The sequence below is a fragment of the Nylanderia fulva genome, unplaced genomic scaffold (assembly GCF_048542155.1).
Source record: "Nylanderia fulva isolate GAGA-0341 unplaced genomic scaffold, ASM4854215v1 Scaffold65, whole genome shotgun sequence".
Taxonomy (NCBI): domain Eukaryota; kingdom Metazoa; phylum Arthropoda; class Insecta; order Hymenoptera; family Formicidae; genus Nylanderia; species Nylanderia fulva.
In genome coordinates this window covers 619,842-632,960 of record NW_028190753.1, presented here as the reverse complement: position 1 = coordinate 632,960, position 13,119 = coordinate 619,842, and positions in this window count along the sequence as shown.

Sequence of the window (13,119 nt, the reverse complement as noted above, 5' to 3'; positions counted from 1 at the left end):
GAGCGCTCTGTCCTATGTGTCGCTCAAGGTCGGCGCGCGGCCGGCTCGCGGCGGGCGCGCGGTCGGCTCTCGGCGGGCGCGCGGTTCTGAACGCCGCATAGGACAGAGCGCTTCTTCGTTTACTAAAAATTCGTTTATCTAAAAATATTAATATGTTTGAAAACTCTTATGTTATTTTCACAGCAATACAAGAAATCAGTTCTCTAAAATTTTTATATTAAAATATTTGAATTTTAAAGCGCCAATTCTTTAGTTTACATTGAGATAATAACATAGGACTTTTCAAATATGTTTATTTTTTTTAATATTATACATACATGATTTAATCAACGCAGAATTGTGTTCGATGCGTAACATCTTAAAAAGTTTTACTGACATCGATTAAAAATTCTTTACTTATTTTTAAAACAATTACAAGTACAAAGCATCAAAAGCATAATTTCAAAAAACTTATTTATTTCTAAGAGTATAAATGTTCTTTTTTCTTATACCGAAACAATATTTATCTTTCTACAATTCTTTTAAATTCTTCTGTTCTTATGCGTGCGTGCGTGCGTGTGTGTGTGCGTGCGTGTGTGTGTGTGTATGCGCGCGCGCGCGTCGTGTGCAGATAACTGTTTTAAAAAGGTCTGCTAAATGTCGAGATATCAATACAACTGAGATTTTATACAAAATTATGTAATTATTATAATATAAAAACAGTTAATCTCGGCTCGAATTATTGTGTTACAATAAAAATAAAATCTCAACGGCAATCAGAGCCTGTGCGGACGACATGCACAAAATTAATAAATTAAAATGAGATCTCAAATCAAACTCATTTATTAAATTCTAAACGTTTCGACCCACTTCGGGTCTTCTTCAGTAGCTGCAAAATACAAAGAAACAAAAATAAAAGATAATCGGTACAAACAAAAAATTATAAAACTCATATACATACAATCCGCAAATAAATTAAATATCATTCTCTTCCCTATTCAAACCGTCCGGCCGTCGGAGCGTCTCCCTAACGGTGACCATCGTCAGGAAGGAAGCAGAGCAGTGACTCCCTTACCAACACTAATCAACATAGTATAGATTAAACGTAGAAAAATCCACAAAAATTAAAAATTAAAAACCGGGAAGTACACTCACCCCGACAGTAAAAACAGAGAGAAGACGATGCTACACGTGACACATCACTCTAACGACTGTGCGGTATTCTACCTCGACACAGTCGATACATATATACGCAAAAAACAAATATAAAAATATAAAAATAAAATATGAAAATAAAAATAAAAACAACTAAAACTTATCGGCACTCATGTCAAAGGTCTAATAAAAAAACCCGGCTATGTATAATATGATTGGAGTTCTTTTGTCTAACAATTATCCTCTCAATTTGATATTTCAAACATTACAAGCGCGGTTAAAAAAGTTGTTCTTCCGCTGCAATAATAAGTTGCATAACAATAGAGCAAATATATGCAATGACAAGATCCTTACGCAGAAAAAAGTTTCGTACTTTAATATTCCGTATATTAATAATGTATCGAAGAGAATTGAGGACATTACACGTGATTTGGATGTCATTCCATCCTATACAGCAATTAACAGTCTCCGTAAATTATTAAAGTACACAAGGATAAGTTACCAAGGGAACTCCATAACAATGTAGTTTATAAAATTGATTGTATGGATTGTGATGCGTCGTACGTAGGGCAGACGGGTAGATTGTTGAAAACTAGGATGAAAGAACATCGCAACAACATAAAAAGAAACGCGTCACAATTATCAGTCATATCGGAACATAGATTATTGAACCATGAATTTAATTGGGAGGATGTAAAAGTCTTAGACGAGGAGCCTTTTTTAGGTAAACGTTTGATATCCGAAATGATCCACATAAAACGGCAGAGGAATAGTTTAAATTTACATAGCGACACTGATAAATTAAACGAGAATTTTGATCTGTTAATAGAAAAATTTACCAAAATCTAGCTTTGTGATTATACATAGCCGGGTTTTTTTATTAGACCTTTGACATGAGTGCCGATAAGTTTTAGTTGTTTTTATTTTTATTTTCATATTTTATTTTTATATTTTTATATTTGTTTTTTGCGTATATATGTATCGACTGTGTCGAGGTAGAATACCGCACAGTCGTTAGAGTGATGTGTCACGTGTAGCATCGTCTTCTCTCTGTTTTTACTGTCGGGGTGAGTGTACTTCCCGGTTTTTAATTTTTAATTTTTGTGGATTTTTCTACGTTTAATCTATACTATGTTGATTAGTGTTGGTAAGGGAGTCACTGCTCTGCTTCCTTCCTGACGATGGTCACCGTTAGGGAGACGCTCCGACGGTTTTAATAGGGAGGGGAATGATATTTAATTTATTTGCGGATTGTATGTATATGAGTTTTATAATTTTCTGTTTGTACTGATTATCTTTTATTTTTGTTTCTTTGTATTTTGCAGCTACTGAAGAAGACCCGAAGTGGGTCGAAACGTTTAGAATTTAATAAATGAGTTTGATTTGAGATCTCATTTTAATTTATTAATTTTGTGCATGTCGTCCGCACAGGCTCCGATTGCCGTTGAGATTTTATTTTTAATTATTATAATATTTTAACAGTTAATAATTTTGGACAAATCTTTTCTATCTATTTATTGTGACAAAAATGGAGAGAGAAAATTAGTTTTTATAATAACTTAACTCAAATATTTTACTTTATCCTTATAATCACTATTACAAAATAAATTAAATTAATATTATGATTAATTTTTCGGCATTTAAGAATTACGCGCATATTTAATTAGTAAACTATTCTTGAAGTTTAGGAATACCTTTTAACTATCATACACAAAATTGTGCAAAAATTTAGTTTATGTCGTTAAAATGTGTTTTACAACAATATTAATTATTGTGCCGCCGGCATTAGCATAACCCAAGGTACACCACGAGGAGGTTGCACGGTCGGACTTTGTACCTCGCGTGTGTGTGTGTGTGTGTGTGTGTGTGTGTGCGTGCGTGCGTGCGTGCGTGCGTGCGTGCGTGCGTGCGTGCGTGCGTGCGTGCGTGCATGCGTGTGTGCGTGCGTGTACGTGTGTGTGTGTGTGTGTGTGTGTGTGTGTGTGTGTAGCTCTGAAAAGGGCTGATTTATGCCTCGAAAATTTTGTAGATGTAATTTAAAATTATAAGATATGTTCGAAATGCAAGCCTCCCATTTGTATACAAGCATTGGCTCTGTGGATCAAACTTTGTTGTGTAAGTTGAAGCATTTCCGGTATAATGCTGCCTACTGCACAATGAAGTTTTTCTTCTAATTCTTCCAATGTTTCCACAGGATCTTGGTAAATAAAACTTTTTACGTAACCCCATAGAAAGAAATCTAATGGGTTTAGATCAGGGGATCTTGCTGGCCATGCAACAGCTCCACCTCTTCCAATCCAAGAATTTTGAAAGTGTGCATCCAAATATTGTCTCACACGTCTAGTGAGGTGGTGCTCCATCGTGTTGAAACCACATATTTTGACGTATATGTAACGGCAACTCCTCCAAGAGATCTGGCAAATTATCTCTTAAAAAATCTGCGTAATCGTTGCCTCTTACTCTGTTTGGAAGAATACAGGGTCCAAATATTTCGTTTCCCATAATTCCGGCCCAAATATTTAATTTCCATCGAACTTGGAAACTTCTTTCTCTGATTAAGAAAGGATTTTCTTCTGTCCAGTAATGCATATTGTGTGCGTTGAACAATCTCTCTCGAGTAAATAGAGATTCGTCGGAAAATAAAATTCGGGTACAGAATGTATCATCCCTGTTGTTCTCGAATAACAACCACCAACAAAATTCGAGACGACGTTCAGCGTCACCTTCTCGAAGATTTTGCACCAACGAAAAATGGTACGGATGCATATTTTCGTTTTTTAAAACGCGATGGACCGTGTATCTTGAAACATTCATTTGCCGTGAAATCGAACGAACGCTTCTTCTCGGATCTTCTTCGATTCTTCGTATAACTTCTTCTTCAATGCGAATCATTCGCCTATTTTGGCCACGTCCAGCATCTGGGCGATGAATGATTACGCTGCCTGTTTCGCGTAATCGAGTCTCGACTCTTCTAATTACTTTTACATCTGGGTGACGTCTATGTGGATAAATTTCAGAATATCGTCTAGCAGCAACGGCAGCTTGATTGTTGCATTGACCAAGAACCATTAACATATCGCAATATTCGTCGTTTGTGTACTCCATTTTAATGGTTATTTTAATGCCTGAATATATCAATATAAACAGTAACAAACATTTATGAAGATAGCGTTAAAATGCAATACGTTATATTCAAGCAACTATTTTTAGACGCTACATTGTTTTACCTATATTCAGGCATTAAACAACACAACAAAGTTTGATCCACAGAGCCAATGCTTGTATACAAATGGGAGGCTTGCATTTCGAACATATCTTATAATTTTAAATTACATCTACAAAATTTTCGAGGCATAAATCAGCCCTTTTCAGGGCTACACACACACACACACACACACACACACACACACACACACACACACGCACACGCACACGCACGCACACACGCATGCACGCACGCACGCACGCACGCACGCACGCACGCACGCACGCACACACACACACACACACACACACACACACACACACACACACACACGCGAGGTACAAAGTCCGACCGTGCAACCTCCTCGTGGTGTACCTTGGGTTATGCTAATGCCGGCGGCACAATAATTAATATTTTTGTAAAACACATTTTAACGACATAAACTAAATTTTTGCACAATTTTGTGTATGATAGTTAAAAGGTATTCCTAAACTTCAAGAATAGTTTACTAATTAAATAAGCGCGTAATTCTTAAATGCCGAAAAATTAATCATAATATTAATTTAATTTATTTTGTAATAGTGATTATAAGGATAAAGTAAAATATTTGAGTTAAGTTATTATAAAAACTAATTTTCTCTCTCCATTTTTGTCACAATAAATAAATAGAAAAGATTTGTCCAAAATTATTAACTGTTAAAATATTATAATAATTACATAATTTTGCATAAAATCTCAGTTGTACTGATATCTCGACATTTAGCAGACATTTTTAAAACAGTTATCTGCACACGACGCGCGCGCGCGCATACACACACACACACGCACACACACGCACGCACGCACGCATAAGAACAGAAGAATTTAAAAGAATTGTAGAAAGATAAATATTGTTTCGGTATAAGAAAAAAGAACATTTATACTCTTAGAAATAAATAAGTTTTTTGAAATTATGCTTTTGATGCTTTGTACTTGTAATTGTTTTAAAAATAAGTAAAGAATTTTTAATCGATGTCAGTATAACTTTTTAAGATGTTACGCATCGAACACAATTCTGCGTTGATTAAATCATGTATGTATAATATTTAAAAAAATAAACATATTTGAAAAGTCCTATGTTATTATCTCAATGTAAACTAAAGAATTGGCGCTTTAAAATTCAAATATTTTAATATAAAAATTTTAGAGAACTGATTTCTTGTATTGCTGTGAAAATAACATAAGAGTTTTCAAACATATTAATATTTTTAGATAAACGAATTTTTAGTAAACGAAGAAGCGCTCTGTCCTATGCGGCGTTCAGAACCGCGCGCCCGCCGAGAGCCGACCGCGCGCCCGCCGCGAGCCGGCCGCGCGCCGACCTTGAGCGACACATAGGACAGAGCGCTCATTCGTTAACTTCAACTTGCTCTCATTCAAAAACTATTCATCTGACGCAATTTTGCTAAAGGAAAAAGTTGTTTCTTTTTGCATAAGCTATCACGTCTTGTACTCCGTGGGCGCGAATTACAAGACACCTTGTATATATAATTAAAAATGAAGATAAGTGAGCTTAAATAAGATTGTTTTTATTAATTCACATGGTTATATGTACAAGTAAAAATATGTTTGCACATATAACGTTTTTAAATATAAATATGATGTTTTCTAAATCGGCCAACAGAGCCAAAGCACGAAAAATTAATTGGCCTTGGCCTAATCACGGCGTTATTTACTAACATCTACTAAAAAGGCAAATGAAAAATATAGGATCGAAAGGGTCTGAATAGCTTAGTGGTAAGAGCAGTCGCCCGGAAAATGAAAGATGCGGGTTCGATTCCCGCTTCAACGACTTTTTGGACCTATGTTTTTCGCGCCTATTTCTCCATATGTAAGTTTCGAGATTAATTTATATATGGAACTTTGTGATCTCAAACCAAGAGGTATAGTTCCGAGTAATTAATTTTTCGTGCTTTGGCTCTGTTGGCCGATTTAGAAAACATCATATTTATATTCTTTATATTGAGAGCTGATAAAAATATTTATTTCTGAGTTTTTAAATATACATATAATATGGTATAAAACACACGTATATATTGCAACGTCTTTTCCTGCTCCAAAACGCCAAGTTTGGACAGGAGAGCGTTCAATTTAAATATTCTACAAGTTCAAACAATAAAACGTTAAAAATCGGTAACAAGAGATTTAATTACTCGTACTTCAGTACTTTCGGTAACTTACGGTAAAGTTGGGCGCCAGGCGCATATAAATGCGCCACGATACTAATAAAAACGGTACTTAAGGTAACTTCTCAAAATTTGATAGTGAGTCGCGGGTCTATAGAATTTTTGGTCTATGGTTGAGAGAGAGGTAGTTAGAGAGACATAGACAAGTTGATATAAATAGACATATATATATATATATATATATATTTCGAACACTTAGGACTAACAATTTTACATATGATTAATATAAATGGACAATATCAGGAGACGCGGTAGTGTCTCCGGCCATGTTCAAACCCTAAAAGACCTTAAAAAAGACACTACAAGTCTCTTATCCTGCACCATCAAAGTCCATCTTTTGGGGGTGTAGAACTACTAAAATATAAAAAATTTTGAATTGCACGTAATATAACCTGAAAGGCGGCATCGCCACAAGTAATTTGAGCCAAGAAGGAATAAAATCGGTCAAGCCGTTCTGGAGATACAAGCGGTCAAAAAGTGACGTTTTTTATGAAAAATGAAGTAACGTCGTCTTCTTCTTCTTCTTCTCTGTCCGCGTCCACTGACGTCATCAGGATTATATATAATATATAATATATATATAAATCTCTTCTCACCTTTCACTCACCTCCCTCAACTTCCACCCACCCCTTTCCCTCCCACATCCCGTCCCCCCACCCCCTACCCCCACTCCCACCCCTCTTTCGCCCTAACTCACCCTCTTTCGTTCTATTTTTTCAGTTTTTTCGTTCTTTCTCACCCTCTGTTGTCCTCTTTCACCCTCTTTACCCTCTTTTGTCCTCTTTCACCATCTTTTGCCTCTTTCGTCCTCTTTCGTCCTCTTTCAACCCTCTTTCGTTCTCTTTCACCATCTTTCGCCTCTTTCACCCTCTTTCGTCCTCTCTCACCCTCTTTCATTCTCTCTCACCCTCTTTCATTCCCTCTCACCCCCTTTCGTCCTCTTTCATTCTCTTTCGTCCTCTTTCACCCTCTTTCGCCCTCTTTTACCCTCTTTCGTCCTCTTTCGCCCTCTTTCACCCAATTTCGTCCTCTTTCACCCTCTTTCGCCTATCTCGTCTTCTCTTACCCTCATTCGTCCTCTCTCACCCTATCTCCAAAAAATCATAAAAATGAAAAGGTCAAGCCATGTTCAAAAGAAGGTCCTCAAAAATTTAAACCTAGTCTGTACAATGAAAAATAATTACTCGTAATTCCAGAGTTCCAATTTGTTAATATCGAATAATGTACGTTATGTGGGACGGCCTTTAAGAATTCAGAGTCTGTTTTAACGAAGGTAATGAAATATCACGAAAAGCTCGAAGAAATACAGAAAGCTTTCGAGAACGTTGCTGAATTAATCGAGAAGCGCGAAAATTATCTGAAAACAGCAGACAGAGACAAATCCGATGACGATGAACTGGATTGTAATTCGATAGAAGCTGACGACGCGATGAAAGATCTGGAAGATTTTGGTAAGATTGACGACCCGATTGATTTATCGCAAATGATGTCGCAATTGAACAAAGACCAGAAAAGAGTCTTTGATGGAGTATGCCAAGTTTTACAAGATAAGAATCAGATTCTGCGACTGTACGTGGCGAGGGTGGTACAAAGAAAAGTTTTCTAATTGAAACGATTAAACATTGGATCAGAATAAATTTGGAAAAAACGACTGCCACATCTGCTCCCACGGGTATCGCAGCATTCAATATCGATGGCTTGACAATCCATAGAATGTTTCAACTACCCGTTAGTCATGAATCTACACCAAAATATACGCAATTGTCAGACATGGTCTTGAAAACTTTGAGAGACAAATTAAAGAATGTCGAATTATTTATAATCGATGAGGTATCCATGATTTCAAATGTGACACTTATGTTTATTAATCTACGATTATGTGAAATCTTTGATACGACAGATACAGATGATGGTTTCTTTGGCAGAAAACACATTCTCCTGTTTGGGGACTTGTTGCAGCTTCCTCCTGTAAAAGGACAATTTTCGTTTGTTAAAATATCTCGATCAGAGATTCAGAAGTATTTAGGTACCATGGGTGGATATGATTTGTGGAGATTGTTCGAGTACGACGAACTTTTGATTAATATGCGACAAAGATGCGACAATACATATCGTGATATACTTTCTAGAATACGAATAGGTTTAGTAACGGATTCTGACATCAATGTTCTTCAGTCTAGAAAAATCAATTTTAAAGAAAGTAGTTGCGACGAAAGATTGAATGAACTTTGCACTTATATGAATCAATTACCGATTGATACAATTTGTTTATTGCCCACGTGTTATTTGTGCAAGGTTTTGAACACAGCAATGCCTCGATAAAATCGACAGCGATGAAATTCTACTGATAGCAGAAGATGATGTCGACTGTGCTCCAGCAATGAAAAAAAAGGTGCATAAAATTTTGGAAGACAAAGATGATAAAGTGTCTGAAACAGCTGGCATTGAAAGAGTAATAGCGATTAAAATTGGCGCTAAAGTGATGATTCGACGAAACATTGACGTAACTTTGAGACATGTCAATGGAACGATAGGCAATGTAGTTGCAGTTAATCGCTCTGCTGACGGCAATTGTATTGATTCCATCAAAATAGTTATTTCGGATAACAAAGAAATCGCAATAACGAAAGTAGATATTAAATTTGAAATATTCCACAAATTAGTGGTACATCGGAAACAATTTCCATTGTCTCTCAGTTATGGAATAACTATACACAAAAGTCAAGAAATTAAATGTAACAATGCAATGATGGATTTAGGTACGACTGTATTCAGTGATGGTCAAGCCTATGTAGATTTGTCACGAGTAAGTAAATTGGAAGGTCTACATTTGATAAATTTCAATCCAGCATCAGTTAAAGCAAACTCGAGAGCCATTGTAGAATATAATCGACTGAGATCTATATTCAAATCTGAACTGCCACAAATCAATCCGTCCGAGAAAAAGGTTGTGAAAATGTACGATCGTCGATGGGCTATCCCTAATATCATTGATGATGTGCAGAATTATGATTGTGAGGAACCAGAAAGTATAGTTACGTGGAAAATATATGGCCTTTGCAATAACGATGCTGTTTCGTGTTACGCTAATGTAATATTACAATGTGCGTTTCATTGCGTACGTATTAGGCAACAAATACTGAAAAATAAAGCATCGAATGCATTGACTGATGCTATCTGCGCGTATGGTGAACGTAAATATTGTAACATTCAAGCGGTTAGAAGATCTGTCGGAAAACGCTTCGAAGAACGAACACAACAAGATGTTTCGGAATTTTTCACGGCTCTAATGTCGACGTATTCCGACATCAATGATGTATTGGAACTCGAATTAAAGCACGTAACATGTTGCTCGAATGTCAAATGTAATTACAATGTAACTAAGCTGGAAAGCAGTAGTTTGCTAATATTACCTATACATTCGACATTAAAAAGGAAAAAAGGTGTCACTCTACAAAGTTTGATTAATGTAGAATTTTCTAAATGGGAAACGATAAACGGCAATTGTAACGAATGTAAGGGCACCGTGTTGAAAAGGAAAACCGTAATCGAATCAACTTTATCCGTCGTAGTAATACAGCTCAATTTATATACTTTTGTAAACTGTGCTTCTAAAAAAATTATCAACAATCGGATTAACGCCGTGCCAACGAGTAATATCACGATTAATGAAATAAAGTAAAAGGTAATAAGCGCTATATTTCACGAAAGTGAAGAAATGAATCGTAGGTCACTACACGTGTATGTTGAGAGCTGACACAAAATCGGAATGGTATTACTCTAATGATATGGAAGTGTTCAAGAAAAAATGGCCCAAAGGAGTACAAGGGGCATACATATTGTTCTTAGAACAGATTAAATAATGGCGCTGTATAAAGGCTGCCGTAAGCGCCGAAATGAAACATCGGCTGTTCTGGCGTTGTATAAAGACTGCCGTAAGCGCCGAAATAAAACATCGGCTGCTCTGGCGCTGTATAAAGGCTGCCGTAAACGCTACATTAAAACATCAACTGTTCTAGCGCTGTATAAAAGTTGCCGTAAGTGCCAAAATAAAATATCGGCTGCTCTGGCGCTTTATAAAAGCTGCTGTAAGCGCTGCGTTAAAACGAGTGCAATAAGTTTCTAATTTGACCTAGGCTTCATGACATTTCAAAAAGTATCATCCAGAAAAAAATTATCAGACAGAAATATGTATGTCGTGTTAAAATCGGAGAGACGAAGAAAAATATATGGTTGCATTCTCACAAGAATGGGCGATGGAGGGGCCCATTCTTTATTTTCAATATTCATACAAGAATATAAATTCATTCTGTTGCAATTGAAATAAATGTGCAATGTATTGTTAAAAGTTATTACAATTATACAAACATTTACATATATGATTAAATAAAATATATATGTATACTATAATATAATTATATATTTTATATATGTACATATATACCATATATTTCAATTATCCTGAACTGTATTGCATAAATTGTTACTTATACAAAGTTATGTGATAAGAATCGAAAATACATATATTTGTGATACTTGAATTACTAGAAAGCTGCTCTATATATCTGTACTTTCAAAAGTAACTGATATTCTAAAAAAATCATAAAAATGAAAAGGTCAGGCCATGTTCAAAAGAAAGTACTCAAAAATTTAAACCTTTCAAAATTTAAATGATCTAATAATAAATTATCACGAAAAGTAACTGATATGTTATTCAAGGTGCCAGTTCAAAGTGAACATACGTAAAGTGTATATTATCTAAATTTAGTAATAATATATTACTATGAAAAGTAACTGTGATATTTTATTCAAGGTGCAAGTTCACATTGAACATACATACATATAAGTAAAACTGATTACAATTTGATTCTTGAAAATAAGTGCGATACGTTATTCTTAGTGCACAAAATATATTAGTCGTTTATAGAAATTTGATTTGAATTTATACTAGCCCGTACAATAAAAAATAATTGCTCGTAATTCCAGAGTACCAATTTGTTAATGACTCAGAAAAATAACATGGCGGCCTGCTCTCAAAAAACTTTCGATGGATAGAATAAATAATTGAAATAAGAGTTGTGAAAATTGTATAACACATATTATTTTTTCTTCTTTCGTACTTAAATCACGATGATATAGCGTGTTGGAAGCTTGCTCGTCAAAACACATAGAGAATAAAGCGAACAATACGAGGTGACTTATATCTGTTTACTTCGTTTCCAATACGCTATATTATCTCAGATTCAGTATAATTTCGAACGTCGTACCGTTAAGACGTGCTCCGAAATCGAATGTAAATTTTCTGAGTTCCTTTATTTTCTGTATATTTTGTCACTTAAATAAAGCTTGGTATTCAAGTAAATCCCAGCTATAATTAAATCCTGAGTTTAATTATTACTACTAATCGATCAAAAACAGAACGATTGATTGTCGGCGGCACTTTTTCTCGGAGAGGGCTCGGCTCGCGAAACTCGAAGTCGGCTGGCCCCGCGGTACGATGCTCAGAGAGAAAGACCGCTCTCTCTAACACAAAACGATACGATACGAGAGGACACGGTACTCACGGTAATTACTCTATGTTCTCGATACCCACGGCACCAACCAACAATTACGTACGGCTACCCGAGAGGCGGCTTACAGTTTTTGACGTGAAGGCTGGTCCTCTGGTCGCACAACTTGAGATCTGGAGGCACCCTCTCTGATCGATGATAGGGTCGATGGCGGGGGTCCTTTTTTTTTTTTTTTTTTGACTCTGGGGAAACCTCATGGTACCATTCACCTCCGGGTAGAGGTGAGGGTTATGTGGGACTCCCTGCCCCGCCTGGCCGGCCCGCGCCTCCGCCTGGCCGGTTCGCCGTAGCGGACCGGAGAGTCGGGATCGGCGAGCCGGAGAGCCGGGACAGAACCTACCGCACTAAAACCCCAGAGGATGTCCTTCATGGGCGTTATACAGGGGACGGCCAGGATGCTGGTATCCCATGCCGACTGGCCGCCCCCCGTCATATCCCTCCTTGGGAGGATGCCGCGGAAGGCGACATCCTCCCCCTGTTATTGTAAGGGTTCCTCGCGGTTGCGGCGCAGGGCGACATCGACCCCACGCCGCGCCCTCTCAAAGAATTTGAGGGGTGGAGCCATAGCTCGAGAACTCCCGCTCGAGCCATCGCCCCTCGCCCCCCCCCCCAGTGTCGCAATCCCCGGACTCCCAAAAAGGTAGTCCGGTTCGGCGGTTCACTGAGGGGGCCCTCATCAGGAGGTTCCTTTCAGAAGGACCCCCTTCCGTGGATGGTGTTGCCCTCCCACCGGTGCCTTATGGCTCCCGGTGAGAGGGCCCCACACGTCACGTCTCCGTCCTTGAGAGGGGCCCAGGCGCCCCGGACGGGAGGGCAATGCCCGCCCGTCAAGAACACGTGCCCCCCCTCATTCTTGGCCCCCACGATCGCGACCTTCCTCCGCCCCGTTAGGGGTCAGAGTTCACCCGCGACCGGTGGGGCCCCTCCTTCACAGAGGGTGTGGGGGGGGGAGGAGAGCGCCTAAGCGCTCCCATGTCCCCCCCGA